Genomic DNA, 22,854 nt, shown 5'->3' with positions numbered 1-22,854 from the left:
GCTCTTGCACGCCCCGCTGACTGTTATCAGCTAAATCAATATTACATGCCGGTAAAACTTGTTACTGTCTACATTATTCAATGAGTTGTTGCACCGAATTCTAAATTGCCTACGTATTTTTTAAGAAAACAACAAAAAAATTGTTGTAATTTTTGTTAAGAGCTTAGACTTAATATCACTAAATAGATTCCGATTAATTCAACACATTGGAAATTATGTAGAAAAAGTAATTAAAGCGTTTTCAATAACCCAATACATACGTCCTAACTTTTTTTTATCATCGTGTGGCAAACGAGCAAGCAGACACATCGCCGAAATAACGAAGTGATCGCTGTCTACAGACATCCGCAAAAGCTGATGCGTTGCCTGCCTACCTAAAGTTGGTTCCCAATTATCAACGGCGAGGATTATCTTCAAGGATTTACAAAAAAAATCTCAGTCTTTCTATATATACGGCAATTTGTTTATTTATTTGTATGTGTACACTTTTATGAGATTGTGCGCGCTTTCCATGTTGATTTTGTAATTTTATTTTATTCTAACGTAAAGAGAATACGCGAAAGGGGCGGACTTAACTGCCAGGTTTAGTGATGGGTCTTACCGACCTCTTTTGTTTAATTTTTACATTCCTCGCAGTTTAATTTTAAAAAATCGTGTAATTTCATGTAGACTTTATACTATTATTTGGAGTAATATTTTTCTATGCGAATGACTTTGGCTCATGTTTGATTTTCTTATTAAAAATTGTTCTTAGATATTTTTATGCACACAGAATAGTGTCTTACAATGTAATGAAGCAAAGATTTACTAGCATACTTTAATTATAGTAAATTATTTGATTTGTATTCAACAATAATACAATTTTTATATTAAAAAACATTTCAGGAATAGTTTACTATAGTAAATTTTTTTTGTATTTAAACATCTGTCCACTAAATTATACAACATCCCTACACATTCATAGTCGTACAAGTTAACAGCAATGCAAATTAAACAAGCCAGAGATTAATGCGAAAACGTGGTTAATATGGAACATGAGCGCTAATGGAACCCTCGTCTGGATAACGTCCGTGGATACGTGCCTGCTGCATTGTGTGTCAATGGAAACAGCTTTTACAACTGACATTCATTATGTCGTTTACCTATTTTGTTTAAAATTAATTACCGACGGAATTTAATAAATAAAATTATAGTATTTTTTTTCTTGATTTATGTAACCTTACATTGTTTACCATGAGTTACTGAATGATGTAAGATTCAGTTTTTCTTGGATATAAAAGGTTGATTTTTAAGCTATTAAATAGCCAGATTCTTGTTGAATTTATTAATTCATTGGTCACAGTGCGCGTTGTCTAGACAGGTAATTCAGTCGGTTACGGCTTATTTATTCATAAGACTGGGACCCTGACACATCTAGAAGTTCATGGCCATGTAACATGTATTTTTTGGGACAGAAGCTATAAACCTCGTAAATGGTATTTAGATGCAATGCATGTAAATTATATTGATCAAGATAGTAAAATTTTCAAGACAATCATTGAAAAATATTTTGTTCACTAAATACGGCAAAACAGTCATCTATGGCAAAGTATACAATAGATAATTGGAATTAGATAATTTCATTTTTCTATTTCTTCTAAATGTAAGATCTTTCTTATTTATTTTACCGTAAGGTTCCAAAAGTACTTATCTATTGAGTAAACAATGTGTACTACAATTACCCCAACTCTGTAAGAAAATTCCAATCAAAAACTTTCACTTATATTTCAAGAGTCCAATTAATGAAGGAAGCAAATAAGGGCAGCATTTGCTTTAATATCTGCAGTGAGCGTGTGGTGCCAATTAGTGCCAGCAGGTCGGCGTACTTCGTGATAAATATCAGCCACCGAGCGCATTGTTAGCTACATATCAGTGAATCACCTAGCTGAGACAACACTGCAATTATAGTAAAGCAAACAACCTAGATGCAACTACTACATACGATAAAATTCAAAGATGTGGGAAGTCAACCTATCCGTCCTGGGATAATGTAATACTAAGGCCTAGTAACCACTAACTTGAGTTCGGCTCAAACAACTCGGTGGAGAAACATTTGAGCCGATCTGAAACCTAAAAATATTAATACGTCATTCTCATAGTGCTTAGCGCGTAGCTACAATTCATAAACGGTTTACAAAAAACATAGAGCACAAAAGCACAATGTAAAAATTTTGAGGCTACATTAATTCAATCCATTGTAATAAAGCTGCGTCTACACTATAAAGACTAGACTTAAAAAACGAGGCATGCCATCTCGTCTAAGAAATGTTAATGAATTCCGCGATGAAGTGGTACTATTAGCTAGTTACTCTATTATCGTTGATTGGTTTCGTTCTTATAGCTTGAACCAAACAAGGAGCATTTCACACGCGAATGAGTTCGCGTGACTACTTCAATATAAGCATGTGGGATGCATTATCTAACGCCTAAGTTGATCGAACGAGACCTACACGGTATAGCACGCATTTGTAATATTATAATTGTTTCTTTAACCTTCTACATGAGGGTCAATTATAAAATTACTTGGAAATTGAATAATTCTTGCGAAGACATTTTGTTTAAAAAGGGACTATCGCTACATTTCATGATATATTCAGTATTTTGTAATTTCACTTTTTAATGTAAAACATTGATTATATTTTTCTCTTTACAGGTAAACAAACACGGCAATGTAATTGGATTTTGGCTACAATATTAAGTAAGGTGTAGTTAAGTTTTTTTAGTAACTAACTAAAATACAGAGCACAATTAGTAAACAGCAAAATTTTAAATGTAATAAATCTTTTGATTGATGACATTACATTACTAAAAAGAGCTCAAAATAAAACGTCAGGTAATTTATCTAAAACACCAAAATTTCGATCACTTCCTATCAAAGGGGGTCGTTGACCAAACAGGTACTTAGACAAGGCACGTGTGTTCTATATGCATCATGGATGCAAGTAGGTCACTAAGACCTCGGACAGTCACGACTTTGCACGCCTCCGTACGTGCTGGCTGGCTAATTATCCTAACACTGTGACGATGCCCTGTCCGTATTATAATTAAAGTGTTAAGAGACACCTGACTAGACAGGCGACACGCTATAAACCTCTTTGTTAAGAAAATACTCGTCGTTAACTTACAGTCGAAGCTCGAGATTATTCCCAACCGTCACACCGTTTTGTCCCCACGTGGAGACTGATGAGAATAAAAAATTCATCCGTCCCACCTTTTGCGACAAGGGGAAAGTTGGGGCTTATTTTATTTCATAACGGTTCTATCTGTCACCTTGTTGGTGATAGTGGGACTAAAAGGTGGGTCGAATGAAACTTTTTATTCTCATGTGGGGACAGAGCGGGGTGACGGTTGGGAATAATCCGATTCTCGAGGCTATCCTAACGCCCGTTTCACATGCTTAGTTAAAACGTTGCAGCATTAATTGAATTTGTCAGAATGTGATTTGTTTAAAGACAAAATCATCTCTCTTGTTCATTTTAAAAAGTGGAGTTAAGAATATTTTTAAAATATTTTTTTGACGAAATTCACTGATGTGTTATTTTATCAGATACGATAAAAATACATTTTTAAATTTAACGTAATACTTCGTTATCTCTAATAAAGAATCTATCGTGTTAGATATCGATCTTAGAGATATAAATAATAGATCTTATTAACAGTGTCTATATCACTGTAGAGTAAAATATAAATACAAATGTTTGAAACAAACTAGTTTTCCACAACGGACTTAATCGATAATTGTCGTGAGAAAAAAAATTGAGAAATATCTGCATAATCTCATGACCTCTGATAGATTCACACTTACTAATTGGTAGATTAAACCGGCAAATATTGTATGTAGGGTGCGAAATCCCGAAATTTCGTGTGTAAATAAAAATGTCCGTTATTGTGTTTTAGATCTTGCACAAAGAACTTAGTTTATAAACTAAAAGATAATATAACAACCAAATTTGTGCGTGTTTCGACATTCTATTCATTAAAAAGGTTCTTCATAAACAGTATATGGCAACAGCACCAGGTCACCTGCACCGCTTGTCCATTGTCCTATTTACTTCATAATCATAAAAAAAAAATCATAAACAGATATTTTGATGGTATCAATTTTTATCAAATTTGCTACTCGTAAGTATTTGGCTCACTATTCCTTGCGGCACTTTTCATCTCTATTTGTATTTCTTATCGGCATTTCGTGCCAGTCGTATTATTGTAATCGACCTCTTTGCTATCTTTTATCAAGACTATTCAGAGGCTTTCTTACGTCACCGTAAAGTCGAAAATCCCGCGAAAATTGACGCGCAGAATGCGGAAATGTAAAAACTCGCACTACTCTTCCACGAACAGATTCATCAAGTTAATGTAATGGAGATTCGCTTTATTTATTCTTATGCAGATACCAATGAGCTATGGATCACTAATGTCGCAGATATCAATGCTGACAGATTCGCAACATTTAAATGTCAAGATGTATTTTATTTTCTTTTTTGTTTTTGTTTTAATTTAACATTCCAATGTGGCCAGTGATAAAATTTTAAGTTTATCTTAACTCGATTTATAATTTAACCTCGTATCAAATTGTCAATTAAAGAAAACGCGTTCCGTTGAAGTAGCGAAGTTAAATGTGGAAACGTTTCTCTTAATTTTATCTTAAAACTTCGAGTATAGATAGAAACAGTGAACCTTAGTTCAATCCCCAGATAACATAGCTATACCAGATTATGACATCATATTTACTGGTGCCATTAACAAAGTTATGTCATTTTGCTCAAACGAACGCGATATCGAGTTTGAATAAAGCGATTATCATACTAATATTATAAATGCGAAAGTTTAGATGGATGGATGGATGGATGTTTGTTAGAGTCTGTAGCCTAAACGGTTGAACGGATTTCGTTAAAAATTGGCATAGATGTAGAGGATAGTCTGGAAGAACACATAGGCTACTTGCTTTATTTTATTTCAATTCCGCGCAGACAGAGTCGCGGGCGAAAGCTAGTTTTAATGTTACGCATTTATTACAGAAATCATTACAGATTCAAAGTTTTAAACATTAATGTACGTTTCACAGACTTTAGACTAAGTCGGTAGACTCTCTATAAATTTCTCTTTGGTAGCATACAATATGTAGTGAAACTTCTATTAAATAAAATGGGTAATAAATGAGTCATAATCGTTTTCCTTGTCTTTGATTACGTAACTAAAATTCGTCCGATTAGAAACCCAACTTTCTTCCGTAGCAGTAACCTTAACGGTAAGACACTACCAGCTGACTCACTATCGGCGCGTTTATTACCATCATCTACATTCAAACCACGTACCAATGGGTTACCCGTACTACGAGACGAGACAAGTCCGGGTTCAATACCTAATTAAGTCTCTACATGTTTAGGTTTACCCTTTATGACACGTTAACAAACAAATGAATCAAAATTATAAAATAATTAAAAAAAAAGGAGAATAATTTTTAGTAAAAATATTAGTATGTTTTTTTTTTGTTAATTTACTAACATTTCCTTTAACCATTCCAACTTAGCTCTAGTCTTGTGCTAGGGATATGGTTCACGACAGTAATCTAATGGCGGGATTCGAACCCTCGACAACAAGATCGGTAGTCCGGTGCTTTCATCCATAAAACTAATAATTTTACTAACATCAAGAATTTCTGAAACGACAGTAGTTTAGCTACAGAATGGCATCTACGCAAACGCATGAAATGTTTTAACTAGTACTGACTGTATTTCGGAAACAGCGTGTTGTTTTGGCCTCATTATGCAACTAGACACGGCGTTTGACCCACAAACTGCCCGCCAACATTGTTTTACTTCCTTATCAGTATCTAAGAGGAGCTGATAACGTTATCAGAGATAATGCTTCACCAGCGAGCAAGGTGTTATGGCGAAAAAGCCATGCTAATTAGATATTATTATATAATTTCTTGTATTACTTTGAAAAAGGTTGAAATGAATAGAGAAATAATTATTTTGGTAAAAGCTTAAAAATCGCCTTTTCTGTAATTTTAATTGTAATGATTTCGTAATTTTATAACAAAAATGGTTCAAGACTTTACAAAATAAATAAAATCAACTATTCTGAATTAAACTGACAATGTTTGTTGAAAAGTGTATCTTATGTCATACTCAATAAAATTAAAATGGTTAAACTACAGGACCCTACTTGAAAGTAAAATTTTAAATTAACAATATTTTTTAATTGGCTCTATATTATAGCGAACCTATAAATCGGTCAAGGAAAGTCACATATTTAAACAAAACAGTATTCATTTATTTTATATCGTATCTGAAAACGATTATCCAAATTTGATATTTAAACAAACAGAATAAAGGCGAAAATGGAATGTCCAGTTTCTGACCTTGTAAGCCTGTGGGTGTAGATATCAACCTTAAAGACATCTCTTGACTTATCATTCATGACATCACAGTTTAAACCAGATTCCGTCAGATGTCGTGATACCGATTCCATGTATCCTCTAACACACACTATTAAAGTTCTAAATATATAAATGACGTAGCTTGTAAAACGAAGAACGTTTTCACAATAAACCATTAGGTATTCCTGATTGGACTATAAAGCACCTCATTATACCGGCAAAGGATCTAAAAGACATAAAAGAACTACAATAAACGTCTAAGAGTCTAGTCTAGCCCCTATCGTATATTAAATGGCCTGTCGATAGCATACATAGACTTAAGTCTCGATCTGATATCAAAGACAAATTTAAATTACAGAAAATTTATCGTTGTATATGTTATTTTGTAAAATACCTACTATTCTATTCGCACGCTATCTCACTGATATTATAAATGCGAAATTGATAGATGTTTGTTAGAGTTAGTACCCTAAACTGTTGATTGGATCTTGATAAAATTTGGTATAGATGTAGTCTGGAAGTCATTAGAAGAACTCACAAACTACTTGCTGTTTTTTTTATTATGCGCACAAGAAGTCGCGGGCGAAAGCTAACCATATAAATAACTAAGACAAAATTGTGTATCTGTATTTGCTACAATTTTATATCATAACCCCGTAGTCCATACACAAACATTCATTCAACCTCTTTCTATTCGGAATGCTCGCAACATGGCCTCATACCACTATAAATAAACTTAAGCACATCGAGTGTACAAAATACATATTTATAGACACGGAGCCAACAAAGTCAAACACTGGCAGGGTAAGAACCTCTAAAGTAGTAAACTAACGGAAAGTAAGTAAAATGATCACGTATAGGACGAAAGTTAAATATTTTTGAAAATTATTAAACAATGAAGTACCGTAAGTGGATCCTGGAGATACCGTTCGAAATCCTAGAGAATGTATGTTACACTTGGAATGCTGGATATATAATAAATGTGTGGAATATCCTTTCCATTAAAAGCTCTTTCGTGTTAGATAAAAAAAAAAGGATGGAAAAACGTTACATGATAAACTTTAACTAAATATGCGAGTATAAATTTTGACTTGACACGATTGCCCTTTAGAGCGAGCGCACAACTGAGACTAAACTATCGCACAACTATTGTGCGATTGTCGACTGTTTCGCAGACAATTTGTTTAGTTACACAACTTAAAAATCGAGTAGTGTGCGCATCTCCATAGTTTCAGATGTGTGCCCTTAAAGGAACTATTGATAAAAGCTAAAAGTTGAGCTTATAGAAAATCGATAATATTATCTGTATTATCATGCCCTTCACAAGCAACCAAGTCACCAAACAAAGCTCATAATCCTCTCTGACGTAAGCCTCAGCACATTTTAACAGATATTAAAAGATATATATAAATTATTTGCAGCATTAAACCTTGAAATTTCCAGATAAGTTCAACATAGCGAAGTTATGTCATCATTATTTTTAGTATAAAATTAATTAAAATGCATTCATTCATTATAATTTAAAACTACCATAAAAATCGTTGTTTATTATGAAGTTTATGAATACGTAATTTTAAGATCATGAAAATAATATTAAATAGGCAAGGGCATAACTAAATTCATTATTATTATCTGCAAAAATCAGTCACTAGCTTTCGCCTGCGACTCTGTCTGCGTAAAGTTAAAAATAATATAAAACACAGCTTATGTTACTCACTGATAACGTAGCTTTTTAATGGTGATTTTTTTTTTAAATCGGCCTTGTTTTTTATTTATTCCATTCCAATCAAACAAAGTTTTCCTGTTTTTAATATTAGTATAGATGAGATAAGCAACTTAACAAAAATAATAATATAATAATTACCATTTTAAATATTCGTTATTTATTGTATCAGAATCAAGTCATAAAACAGCGATGAAAGAACTATTTGTTCCAAAGGTATGTAAATCATATAAAGAGGCCATATATTAGCCGGCATTGATACATCAGTACTTAGAGGCACAGTAACAGAGGTCCGTTGTGCTATAGCTGTGCTGTTTCTGGACCTTTCACCGGGGACTGGACGCGAACAACGAGCCCAGTGATATCACAGGCACGTGCCTCGCAAAATTATATCGTATATTCCTTGACCTTAACGGTAAACTTCAAGCTTCGATAAACATATCGGTCGACGTTAACAGATAAATCTGATCTTTGTACCCTCTTAAAATATTAATTAACGAAAATAAATTAAACATCTCTTTGAAATTGGTCATGTACTTTTGGTTATGCTATCTGCGAATAACTCTTCTTTCTCGGGGAAAAAAGATACCAACTGAATTAAAATTAATTAATTCTGACATAAGAATCATTTTCAATTATTTACATACGTAAAAAGGAACAAAACTATTCATTTTAATACAATATTGTAGGTCATAGTTAGGTCTATTGTTCAACTATACATGTATTTGATCGTTCAATTCAGGCATACAGCTTTTATTAAATAAACAAAGTGCTGCCACCTATAGTAGTCATGTTAAATTATAGAGCGCCGTTTCTGTTAGTTTCATAGCTTACTCAACTCTCTTGTTTTACTTCGAATCAAAGGTCTATTGAACCTGGAATATTAACGCTTTGAAAGCAATCACAAAATTACAAGATTTCTTGTAGTTTAACTACTAATTTATGCATTATTTTTATTTTTATATTGCTTAAAAAGTACTGGAATTTGTGGAAACTTGGTTACAATAAAAACGCGGCATACAAATAATTAGTTTTCCGTACTTCCATTTACAATTTCTTTAATAAAAAGTTAACAAACATGTTACATTCTTTACGTCCAAGAAAAAAGCGGATCATTCTAAATTTAAATCAATCGAAGCGGGCTTTATGTAATATCTTTTTTATTCCGACCTTCACAGTTTTTCTACTGTCTTTTTGTCGTTTCAAGAACACCGACAAAGTTGCGTTCCGTTTTATGAATGAGCACGTAATTACAAAGGTACGCACATAAAATCGGTTGCAGATCTCTTATTCATTTTTTGAAAGTCGACTTACTTTTTTTTTCTTGGAGCGAAATGTTTTTTTAATGTTTAATGAGTAACTGTTGTTTTATTCATGAAAATATACTTTTATTGCTAGTTTTTTGATTCAAACAGAAACGTCTAGCAGACCAGTTAAGAAATAATAAAAACAACGTATCCTGGATATACCTTTCTAACGTTCAAAGCAGTTACAATTATTTACATTAAAATCATAAATACTTTGTAAAAAAATATACAAACCAATTGAGCACCCACTCCTTATTTGTGTTGGTTAAAAGAAAACGAACGTTGGTTGCGAAAACATGGGTCTTTAATATCATTTTAAACATGACTTTAGCAATCACTTTCAGTTAGATAAATAAAATAAAATTACGAATGTGAATCTTAATGCAAACTCTTGGCACGGTTCTGCACCTCTCTCGCTTCTTTATTCAAACTTCTACTTACTTATGCTTGCAATTAACTACTATTCCTATTACATAATGATAAGATCTAAAGGGAAAAAGCTTTACTTGTTTTTCCTGCAACTTCGGAAACATGCGCTTGCATCAATTTGCGTAGCTGAAGTAATTTAGACTTTATTTCCGTGTAGCAGAGTTAATTTTCATAAGATGTGTAAAACATCTGTTGCCAAAGCCAGTCGTGTAGGTGTACCGTTCTGTGGGTCAGCGTGGTGTGCAGTAGGTTATGTTTGCACATAAATAACACGCCTCATAACAAATAAATTTAATTTGGCTTGTTATTAGGAAAGCTTTCGATATCAAAAGATACCGACCAACCACGCCTTCGGAACTCGAACCAATAATATTATGTAAGAAACATTAAAGTAAATGTTACAATAAAAGAAAAAAAGAATCTCAGACACAAATCATTATGTTACCGGGAAACAAAAAGTAAAATTAAACGAATGAGCATAAACGGACATATGTATTTTGTAATAAGAAATATCGGCCAATTCTAGCTAAACCGTAGCTAAACGTTTGGCCTATAAATATTGAAGACATTTGAAATTTATAGATCAATTCCAATAAAACAATCAAAATTATTGCTTCCTTATTGGCGTGGAAAAGTATATAAAGTAGAACTAAACGCTTTTAATAAGACTAATGTAACCTTAATAAAATTTCGATTATTTTTCGGATCATTTATTTTAAATTGATTTGACGTTAGTTTCTAAAACATATTAATTTAAATACTGCAAGAATTCGCTTCTGTTCCAGACTGTGTATTAATAAAAAAGAACGTTTATTGACTCTGATTTGACACATTTAAAATAAATACGTCTGTGAAGACTTGTATCAGTGTTTAAACTTTATTAGCCGTACTCTTTCTCAAGCTTTACGTACTTGGTACATAAGACTGTCGATTAAGTTTTCTTGTATCTTAAACTACTTTTAAAAAGATAGTTATAACAGATAATATGAAAAAGTTCATTCGTTCCATAATAAGGTCACACCAGCCCAATTCTTCAGTCATTAAAGCTGAAAAATGCTTCTCGTTTACGATGTAACTATGTCGACGGCCACGAACCGTCAAATTAACTCATCGCCGGCGCTGCGTTCCTCAAAAACTTCCAAATTAAGCCTCAATGATGTCGAATATTTTTAGCACTCAAGTATGAATTACTTACTATAAAAGCTTAATACGTTGTAAGAGCCAATAAATGTCTTTTATTTACTTAATGAATGGATAAAATACCGCTTTACTAAAGATCTTAAGTTGGGTATGGACCAATGTTATGAGTGTAATGTAATATAACGTTACTGTTACGATCCCCGTAACACTTCGTAGTACTGTAACACGTTACAGCATGCATACAATATTTGAAAAAAGCACGTAGCGATATTTCCACATCCTTTAACATTTATATACGCAGTGAAAACTCACGGTTAAATGAACAACATTGTTTTACTCGTAACTCTATAGTTATTATCTTGTGTGGTCTACCTTTACAAGGACTTTGCGCTATTAAAGTAGACATCAAATCGTTCATCAGAACAGGCTTAAGATAATTAAGAAATTCCTGTGAACCTCGCGGTCATTAAAATCAAATATAGTTAAGGGCGTCGTTAATATCGCTACAAAAGAAGTAAAAATAGTCACAAGTGATGGACGGTAGCGACTTTATAATATAGTATTGGTCTCGTGTAATATAGTACCTATTAGGTTATCTCTTTTTAAACGAAACGTTCTTTTTTCGTGTTGAGATTCTAAATATCTCTTACAAATGCTAGAATATATTAGATTAAATATATTTGAAAAGAGTATTCCAACAAATCTCACACAAATATTGTCGTATAATACGTTTTTGAAAGTGAAACGTAAATATACCTGATAGACGCTCCAGACTTTTTTACTTTGAGTATTTTATTCTTTTCGGGTTCAATATTTTGCCCAGCTTATCTCTTATCTAAGTTATAAGTTCCGTACAAGCGGTTACAGATTGCTATCTGTGTTATTAAAGCCAAGAAATCTCGTGTAAACGGTGTCGATGACCGCTGACCGTCAAATTTACTTCCCAGTGGTTCCCTGATCGTTAAATACTTTTCAATGAAATGTTGAATACTGCCAGATATTTGAAGGGCTATAAAAATACTATTGTAGATTGTAGTGATATATGAGTTATCTCAGCAAGTAATGTTTTTAGTAAGGCTATTTTTCAATGAGTAAATTATTGTAAAATAACTAGGAGATCTTTTTAATAATAAAGTACGTATGTTTATATGGTCGTTTATTTTATTTAAAAACAGAAAACAAAACTTAACAAGTCCCGTAGTAAATTAGTATATCTTAATGTTTATAAACGTAAAACGTCTAAATGCGTAAGAAACGGAAGCTCAAAGTAAAAGCTCATTGCGTCAGAAATTTCCGACGCGGTTGTATTCGCGTTACAAACCGACCTCGTTTGTTGTTTCCCAAATCCTTGGTATTGAATTTCTATGTACATTCAAACGAAAACCAATATTACAAGTTAAACAAAGAATAAAATAAGTGCAAAAAAATATTTCGGAAACAAAAACTTGCGTATTAGGTTGTAACCCGAGAAGATGAAGACGAAATTTAGTGGATGAATTAACGCCTAACTTGGCCATAACATAGGCGCAATTTCTTTTATCGTATGTTTTACTTACATGTTACACGTATCGAAAACAATCAAAATAATTTACGACCACTACTAGTTGTCAGAATAATTCAACAAATCCCATAAAACTCATTTTATTGTACTCTATCAAAACGAAGAATAAAATTCAATTAAGAGCAGACACTTTGATTTTTAATTACTTCAGTAGATGCCAAGTTCATTTTAAATATGTGGTAACGTCGTAAACGAACAGAATGTTTGACGCGTATTGAAATGCGTAAACATTATATAAAAAGTTCTGATTGCCCACTAACTTGGACTTAACATTCGAAGTTAACAAAGAACAATCAATATGTGAATCTAAAGATTTAGCAACAAAGCTTTTCACTAAATTAAGAAATAATGGTGACGAGGGCAAATGTTAATTGCATCGTAATTATTTATTTAACGAACACGGAACTGTACTTAAATATTTCCTTTATTAAAGCTAAGAAAAATAGATAAAGATGTGACCTTTAAATATCATAAACAAACACTTCTACCATAACTATATAAATTTGGAACAGAATGTTTTTTATGTATTGGCGAAAAAAATCTTGAAATATTTTTTTATCAATAATTTTAATAATCTAACTGGAGAAATAATTTTCTCATATGTCATAATGTTTTCAAAAAACCTACTATATTATTGTATAATTGAGAAAATAACCTATGAAATAAATTTAATTGCTGCTTCAAGGTTCTTATGTAAATTCATCAAAATAGAATCACATATAGTCTCGGTCATTGACGTGCGAGCGTGGATATTAAAAATTTTTACGATTCACTTTACATTCGTATTAAAAAATTCAGACAAATAACCCACAGATTTTAGTGTTTTCGCGATGTTGCTATCGGAATGTGCAAATTCCAATGTTAATGGACTCCGTAATGGTACAGTAAAATCATTAATATTTAAGAGAATACCAAGTAGGCTCTCATCACAGTATTGATTGCTTCCTGAAAAATAAATTAACAATTTAAAATATTTTTTTCTTCAACGGTATTTGTGTGGTATTTTTATCAATAAGAAACTAATGCTTTATCTCAGTCTATTTAAAACTTTACCTAGTAGAGTAATTATAACTTAATAATTTATGCAAAAAAAATTCTCTTTGCAATTTAAAAAACATTTAGGTAGAAATAAAGAAAAATTTAAAAGGCCCAAGCGTTATATTAATTACTTACTGAAACCTAAAGGCCAACAAGGGCGGGGAAATTTAAGTATTTTTCACATTAGAAATCAGACATGAAATGTTTTCAAAAAGTTAGATAACCGGTGCAAAAATTGTACATCATATAAAATGTAAATATAAAGTGTTACAAGTCGTGTCCCACTTACACAACATGCACCGTAAATGTTCCACTTAGAGCTGATAACGACCAAGTTCACAAGTTTAGACTTTTACAAATGCTCGCTTTGATAAGCTCTGATATATGTTGTGCTATTCTACAGTAACGCAATAGTACAGGGCCGGATTTAAATTATTAATATAACATAACGGAAAACATCATTGTTTAAAATGATTAAGAGATATAAGATATCTATACTATTATAACGAAGCGTAAACACACACTTCTTTGTTGCCTAAGATGTCAGCAATTACAGCATATTTTTGAATAAACCTTTTTTTAATAAATAGCCCTACACTTGCGTCACGCTTTAGGCTATATATTTTAACGCCATTAAACTTAGGGGGTTAATATTTTGGATAAAAATTCTAATGTGGGAAAGAGATCATAGGTTGCTGCCAACATCAAGGAAGCAAGGTTGTCATCATGTCATGTCATTTTGACATTTGTAATTGATAATTTGACAAATGTAAACAATAAAATAAAATTTTCATAATTTCATGCGGATGAAGTCGCACGGGAACAGCTAGTAATATTTAAATGTACTAAATACTGAGAAAACATGGAATACATAACTGTATGTAATTTATATCGTAAAGTAAATCAATTTCTCCACTGCCAGTTAATTTGCATGAACACAGTTACTGAATAAGTTGTGTAAATAGTAGACAGGCAACATTGATCACATTGCTTGCATTTCATTCGACGTCCAGACATTTCAATGGACAATAAACGGAGCCGGGAATCAAATGACTTTATTGTTGAAGAATGGCCCATTTATGTCAAAGCGTTACGTCGCGATGTAATTGAAAAGCGCCGTGTCATAATGTTCAATGAATATTAACAGTAGGCTTTCATTGCTAAAACACCCGTGTAATAAAATGTTGTCATCTCTATTTTGTAACAGAAACATAGAGACAATACTTATTGCATCATATCTGTAAAGACCTACGTTAAAAAGTTTAAAGAGTGTAATTTTTTTTAGGACGTGAAATTAATTCTTTATCATTTCGTGCTAGACGAATATCATCAAACCGGTAAAATCGATATGCAAAATGATCATTAGACCATCAGGATATCTCGAATTCACACTAGTCTATTGCCAGTGTAACAGATACAAACCAGTCAGATATATTTTGCCTATCGTTTGCTTCGTTTACATTTTATGCTGTCTTAAACAGCAATAATGTTTTAATCACTGAATACAAATTTATGAAATTTTGTAGACATTATTCGTAATGAAAAATATGTCCACTAATATTTAACATTTATTATATGAAAATAAAAATGCAGAAGAATATCTTACTATTATTATAAAGGCGAAAGTACAGATGGATGGGTTGAAGTTTGTTAGCGTTTGTAGTGTAAACTGCTGAACGGATCTCGCTAAAATTTGGCATCGATGTAGAGGATAGTATGGTAGAACACATAGCCTTTTTTTTGATTCCATACGGACTGAGTCGCGGTCGAAAGCTAATAAAAATAAATATAAAACAAAAACCTCTTTATTGTCATCATAAACATTTACATACAGTGAATATATTTAAAAAAAATATGATAACAATGGGCTGCAGACTCAGCGTGTACCACATGGCCAATGCCAATGCCACGCAGAGCTGATTTTCAGCCTGTTTTTGTGGGCCGCGTTGCGCCTCTTCAGAGGTGCCCAACACTTGGTATGCAACCATAATGCATACAGAGAAAAAAATATAGCAAAACTATAGCAGAAAGCGAAAATATAGCAGAAACTAATGAATACAGATATATTAATTATTTACATAAATTTCAGCCTTGAAGACGCGTCTACAAGAAAACAAGCTATGATATTTATAAATGCGCCGCAGCTGACTAAATTTTTGATCACTGACTCAATTTTTCTATACATAACTAATGATACAGAAATATCAAAATTTGAATATAATTTTAAGGCCGACACTAGTCACCTAAAAAATAATGTTATAATGTTTTTACGTTTACACTTTTATGCTAGTAGACCACTTGCTTAATGCCATTGAAAAGACAATTGATAAAACACGAAGCTTGTTTAAACTGTAACTATGTTCATAAACAATATGACAAAGATGTCTTCCTTCAAAAATGTACGAATCTAGTGAAACCAAGATTTTAGTGTTCCAAACTGTAGACACAAACTGTTATCTCGTGCCGTCGACCTGTTCAGAACGCAGAAGCTTGCGAGCAATGGGCAAAAAACATGCGCACGCGCACATTAAAATGGATTACCGTAGACATATGTGCAAGAAGCCGAGGACGTACGCTATACTATTTTACTATAGCTTTCGTAATTTTTTTGGTCTTGTAGCTTTTACTTTGCAACTTTTATGCTTTATTATTAAAATTGCTTCACTACATTTTAATTTAAAATATAATTACTATAAAAAGTAATACACGGATATTGACCGCGCAAGGTCTATAATAATTCCGCAATATTTGCAATCGATTATAAAAACGATTATCAATAGCATTATTGCACCTATTACCTCGACGAAATACTACGGCAATTCCTGAATATCTAGGATTCTAGGCATTTACATAAATTGCGATATGGTTACACATTCATAGTCATAGATATTTTTAATGAAATATGAGACAATAGTATTTGTCTAATTCCGGACAAAGATGTTACAGTCAAATTCCAGATTCTGTTTTATTAGATACCGACTATCTGTAACTTGTACATACTGTAATTCATACGAATTTGTATAGTGATTGAATTTGCATCAACAACGTGAAACAAATACGAATTATCTACTTTAATTTAACATCCCAAGACTTTTACCAACGAACTCTAACGGATCATCCTACAGTTCAACTAGGTATGTGATATGCCTATTAATCATTGTTGGCTACTTCTAGTAAAGGATATTCAATCTTTATAAGAGCCATTATTTGTTCTTAACTTGAATCACATAGATTTTTCTTTTACTTCGATAATTTAAGGTACATCACTATATTTAAATGTATTTTTAAATGACAATGAATGTAGATTGATACAAGTTTCGTCCATTGTTATTTTAAATGTCGCATTTTTTTGCTATTATTTGATTTTTTTTTTGCTCGCAGAACTGTATTCACCGCCACAAACCAGTTTTATTTAAATCACTGACATGTAGCTGTCAGAATAAGAATTTTAATGTGCCGCGGATTACGCATCCATGTCCATTATTCATCGTTAGATTTGATACCTCTAATAGAGTGATGTAAAAAAATACTTTATTATTCAAGAATCTAATAATATTTACTTTAACTTACATGCTTTCTAGGTTATTTATTAGACAATGAATCAAACGTATTTATCCACACTAGTATTGTAAAGAGGAAAGATTTGTATTTTTTTTTATATATAGAATTGCCTCAAACACTACTGGACCGATTTTAATAATTCTGTTACGATTAAAAAAGCATGATATCACTCAAAAACGTTTAATAAGGCTATAGTATTAACTATTTTTTAATTTAACGTGGACGAAGTCGCAACAGCTAGTTATCTGTAACTCGTACAGTATGTTTAAGACTGGCATTATAGATTTTATCGAAATTGCCTTATGAAAAATCAAGACCATCAGAATGATGTCAGATTTTTAATGTAAGAATAAAACAAATTAGTTGTTTAAAAACTTATTTATCATATTTCATTGCACAAGTTTTATATAAATTACAAGGGTTTGACCGAATTAAAAAAAATTTAGTATGAAACTGCACACTGAGAGCTGTCAAAAAGCTGATACGATCAGTATTTAATAAAGGCTGGTTACAATCAGTTTGCAAAATTGAATAAAAATTCTCGCGATCGTTAACGGTCATTTTTTCAAGTGATACGGCCTTGTATTCCTTTGACACTTATGATGAGAACAAATTGGCCGATTAATAGTGGAATTTATATTGGGACCTGATAAACAGTGGTTTTGAGGGGGTTATTAAACTTTTAAAAACATAGATATTAAAACTTGTGAAAAGTATTTCTTATACATATTTGCCTCCATTGAGCATGGATTTATTTAATGGATTACCTTGTCTCTTAATAAATTTCTTTGTTTAAAAAAATAAATTCATTATGTTACAGAAATATTTTTTTATTCATTAACATTTTTAAAGACTAATTAAATTTGACCCGCTTTAAATATGAAAATCGGGTTATGGCACTTGAAATTTATTTTTACATCAATTAAAATAATTTTTCTATATTTTTTTACTTAATTCAGTCCTAAGACTTGACCGCAATTTGCCCTAATTACATCCAATTCTATTTCCGGGTAGTAACAGCAGATTAAAATATAGTTAGGTAAATTACTTTAGCCTTACTTAAAAATAAATCATATTTTAACAGGAATTGTATATATTCATTGATTAACATTTATCTTACTATTGTTATAAATGCGAAAGTTTGGATTGATGTTTGTTAGAGTTTGTAGCCTAAATGGCTGTACGAATTTCGATGAGATTTAGCTTTGATATAGAGGATAGTCTGGAAGAATACATAGGTTAGTCTCTTTTGTTTATTTTTAATTCCACGCGGACGGAGTCGATCGCGAAAGCTAGTATTTAATAAAATATACACATATTCGAAACGATGTATGATGGCTTTTACACATATTTGTACCGTTTATCTCCAATCTCCACGTTCATTAAGAAGTATTTAACTAAATCTACATTCATTATTGACAACAAAGAATGTACAAATTGGACGTGAACCTTGTAGTTTATTCCATTGACAGTGGCATATTGAATGAATAGATTGTATCTATTAACGCATTCAGAATGTCGTAACATGCTATTGTGTGTGGTCTCGGTCCGACAATTAAACGTCGATTTTATTAAGATCAAGTGACATCATGTAAAAATCCAACATTTGAACTACGAAGTACGTAACTTCATCCCTTTGTTATTAACGCTAGGTGTACACTATCGCGATGTCGAGAAGATTAGTGTTTTCACCATATTGCTGGCCAAACATGTTACGAATCATCATAGTCTCATCGCGACGTGGTTAGAGCGGTGGACTAACTTAGTCTCATTTCTTTACAGTTAACGAGTGTAGGCAAAACGGAGAACTACGAGTGACGATCCGATCAAAATATCATTATAAAACTGTTAATTTAAGGCTGAATGTGTAACAAGCTTAACATTAGCCGTAACATTTTAATCCTGTTTATTTGAATGGCAAAAAATTGCGTATCTTTACGGTATTTATCTACTTTTATCATAAAGATATCAAAAGCACGAAAATGTACAAAAATAGTTCGTGGCCTCCATAAAATCCGGTATAGCATAATAAATGAATTTGTTGGACTTTTGATGTTCTTAATTGGTATTAAACATACTAAGCAGATAAAATACAAGATATTTATAGTGGTAACATAATATGCCAATATTAAAAAATTACAATGATTTTTATATCAGCAGTGTAAATTAATGCTATCATTATAATCGTATGGACAGGCCAGAATGTATATAATCTGGTTTAAATACTTAACCTGTTCTTTTATTATACTAAAAATGCATCAATTTTTTTATACAATAGTGCTTACATATCAGGTGGAACTATTTACCACAGTATTATCTCACTATATGTTCCTTGCGAAGGGTTTCGGAACCTACTAAGTTAGGACTAAGCCTTAATCAATTATGTTGGCGCAGTGCAGGTTGGTTTACTTTAGACATATGCTTTAAATTATTTTAAGACATGTTCGTCGGGTCATACATGTGAAATTCGAAAAATATATTGATGAATAGCGCGAATCGATCCCAGGATTTGCAGATAACAAGTCAAGTCAAGCAACGCCTGAGCAACCATCGCTCTATTTGCTACATGATTTTATGTAATTACGACTTGTTTTTGAGAGTTAGGGATATGTTATCTCTATTTATTATGCAAACGAGTCGGCTGAAAACAAACTAGCTTATCTGATAATATCACCTGGAAATAGAAACATACTATAATCTTGTGCGAAACAACTTATCGAAGCATTTCCTTCATTTTCTGCTAGAAGGTTGACATCGTAATTAAAACTTCTCTGGTATAACAAAAACTCATTTAACGCAAGAAATGTATGAAACTATGTCGGTTATTTAAGTAAAATAGCGTCCTCTAAGCGATACAAATTATGCCGGTCTGACGTAACTCGCCGTTTAAAGACCTTTATTGCACAGACCATTAAAACATCAGAGAGTAAGATAATAATAATTTTTAAAAATTGACTGATAAATACTTGTGTCCACAAACAACTTAAACTATGTCAATGTCAGCTTACAAGTCCAATTAAATGAGCTAATGCTAAAATATTATGCAGACCAACCCAGTGTATTAGCATTTAAATAAAATTTATCGTTGTACAAGATCAAGATTCCATCTCCCTGACTACAGTGATTACAGAACACATTATACATTGATGAGTGGCGTTTTGCAATAATCCAACAATGAATCATTTATCATTTACGCATACTGTGATTATATGTAATTGTTTAATTACCATAACTTAAGATTCTACAGATCGCTATAAAAAGGTTTCAATTACACGTAGTTTTTTATTTGCAATATTTTTATCTGCGCTGTCTTTTCCACGAAACTTATATTAATTTAAGTAATTAAATATTTAAGAACTCTCTAACTACAACCTACTCTGTGTTCCGTACTGTACAATTGGTTTTACGACTATCTCTAAAATTAAACAGCGTAACCGCGATGTACTAAGTCCTTGAAAACCGCCTTATATCCCGGACACATTATTCATTTTACTGTTTAACCAACATCCCGCAACAAATATTTAAACCGGAACACAATAAAACCATTTTGGAATTTAATTCCAGCCTTCTTCGTTCATGATTTTTAATAAATATTAAAAGAAATTAAAAAAAAATGATATAACGTCACTGGATAGCCGGTAACATGAAAAAGAAAACTGACTGCCGAAAAAGGCACCGCGTAGCTTCGTGAACGTACTTTATTTTTGATATTCCAAGCACGATCCCCGGCGCACCTTCGATATCCCATGTGCAACATTGTACGGAGCCATCGCAACCATCGCTCGATTTAATCTCAAGTCTTTGAACCTCGCACAAAGAGCATCTTGCACTTCTCCAAACATTCTATGCCTGCAATAACGACCCTTATAAGTAATATGTCAAAGTTCAAATTTAATTTTTTTTTTTATTTCTTGGTGATATATGATCCTAAGGATTTACTTGCTTGAGGTTTGCGAGATTTATCGAAAATCTTACATAACAGTTACTTTAGGTCTGCCGCGTTATCTAGCAAGCGTGTGTTCAAAGTATTGCATTGTTAGTGGCAACATTATTAAAATAAATAAAAAATCACGGTTATTCTAACCGGTTTATTATATCAGGATTAATATGGGGATGGTCTGTGAGGCGCGATTAACGTCATCAAAATAAAAACACTTCACATTTAGTCTATGTTACTCTATATCTGACAGGCTCAGCGACGCGCGTGGTCGTCTTGTGGTTTTATGTTACAGTGACCATGACAAGCGGCATTTAACAGACATTATATTATATGAGGAAATTAAAAAGATAAGCGTCATTTCACTCTTATGTTTCAATACACAAGTGTACAATATGTAATGTTTTTCATACATCATTTCTAATTTACATGTAAGTTAAAATTTGTTTGTAGTTAATGTTCGTTTTTTATCCGTTTATTATTTGTCTTATCCAAAATCATGGTGACATCGTCCACTAGGCGGATTCGCGTTGCGCTCGGCTCGGCTCATTAGCCGAGTGGCGGTCAGCGGTTAGCGGTCAGCGCCAATGCGGCGTGAAACGTGGAAAATTGATCACTGAATACAAACATGACCACTCCGAAGGTCTTCTTATTCTGACTTCTTTTATTTTAGAGAGCAGCCAAAAAGACCTTTAAAATACTTTTTGAGTCTTCTGCCATAGCAAAAACAGGCGTAATAGAACTTACCTAATGTAAGAAAACTATTAATTGGTATGTAGAGAATTTATACAATTATCGCGTTCATCATTTTTTTAATTTTCCCTTTGTATGAGTACTTAAATTTATTCAATGTATTCAAAACGAACCAAAACTACGAGAGTAACCTAATTTGCCAACGATTTATCAAGCAACATCAGAATTTACTACGAAATAAATCGTCGACTTTATAGGTTATAATAAACCTACAAATATTTTCCCATTCATGATATAAAAGCAATCAAACGAACGCCTCTGGTAACCATTAAATTAAAAATAATCATTAAGCGCAACGAAAACTTTCATTTCCATCGACCATATAATAATTTCACTACGCGGTTCAGATACGTAACTGTATCTAATCGAGAACATCGACTTCCTCGCTGTAATAATTAAAATAAAGCAAAGAATTAACTTTGACAGTTTGTAGACACGCCAAATGGTAAAATTGTCATTAGATATAGAACTAAAGAAATACTTGGTTAATTAAAAAAATCCATATACACTACTGACTGTACCCTCTGTACTTCGAGCATAATAGACCAATTGCACCTCACTTTTCGTGCACTGTGCAACTCACATACACAGATTTCTTTATTCCTTAAATCAGATATTACAAAGGTGATCTAGATAAACAATCAAGTAACATAAACTCAAGTACACAAAAGATAATATTTTCTAAACGTATTATGTTATAACATGATCAGTCGATATGAAGTAATGCAGTTGTGCGAAGCTCGGCATGGCGCATTTCCGTGTCCGCTGAGATATCGCGCCGCGAAACCATAAATTGCTGAGCCGCAGCTGCAGCCAGCGAGTAAAAGTTATTGTATTTATTAAGATACAATCACTGCATAAATCTATAGGAAGACGGGAAATATATACGAACAGATGTTCTGTCTGTACGTTTAACTGTAGTTTGTAATAGAAGAAACTACTCCTGTATTTATTACTACAGCAGAAGCCTCGATTACCCGT

General features: G+C 32.4%; 1 protein-coding gene across 2 annotated transcripts in view; it reads left to right on the top strand.

Moving 5' to 3' along the window:
* The window catches only part of LOC106102040, an 83,222-nt gene that overhangs the window by 27,162 nt on the left and 33,206 nt on the right, over positions 1-22,854 (top strand). Inside the window, exon 2 of one of the 2 annotated variants that reach the window (XM_013281450.1) lies at positions 2,693-2,737. The exons of the other annotated variant lie outside the window; for it this stretch is intronic. The gene's annotated coding sequence lies outside the window, so the exon portion shown is untranslated. The remainder of the gene's footprint in view (positions 1-2,692; positions 2,738-22,854) is intronic. 2 annotated transcript variants of the gene reach the window in all.

Source organism: Papilio polytes, unplaced genomic scaffold (genome assembly GCF_000836215.1).
Source record: "Papilio polytes unplaced genomic scaffold, Ppol_1.0 DF824303.1, whole genome shotgun sequence".
Lineage (NCBI taxonomy): Eukaryota > Metazoa > Arthropoda > Insecta > Lepidoptera > Papilionidae > Papilio > Papilio polytes.
The sequence above is the reverse complement of the archived record's forward strand: the minus strand, read 5'-3'. Positions and strand labels throughout refer to the sequence as shown.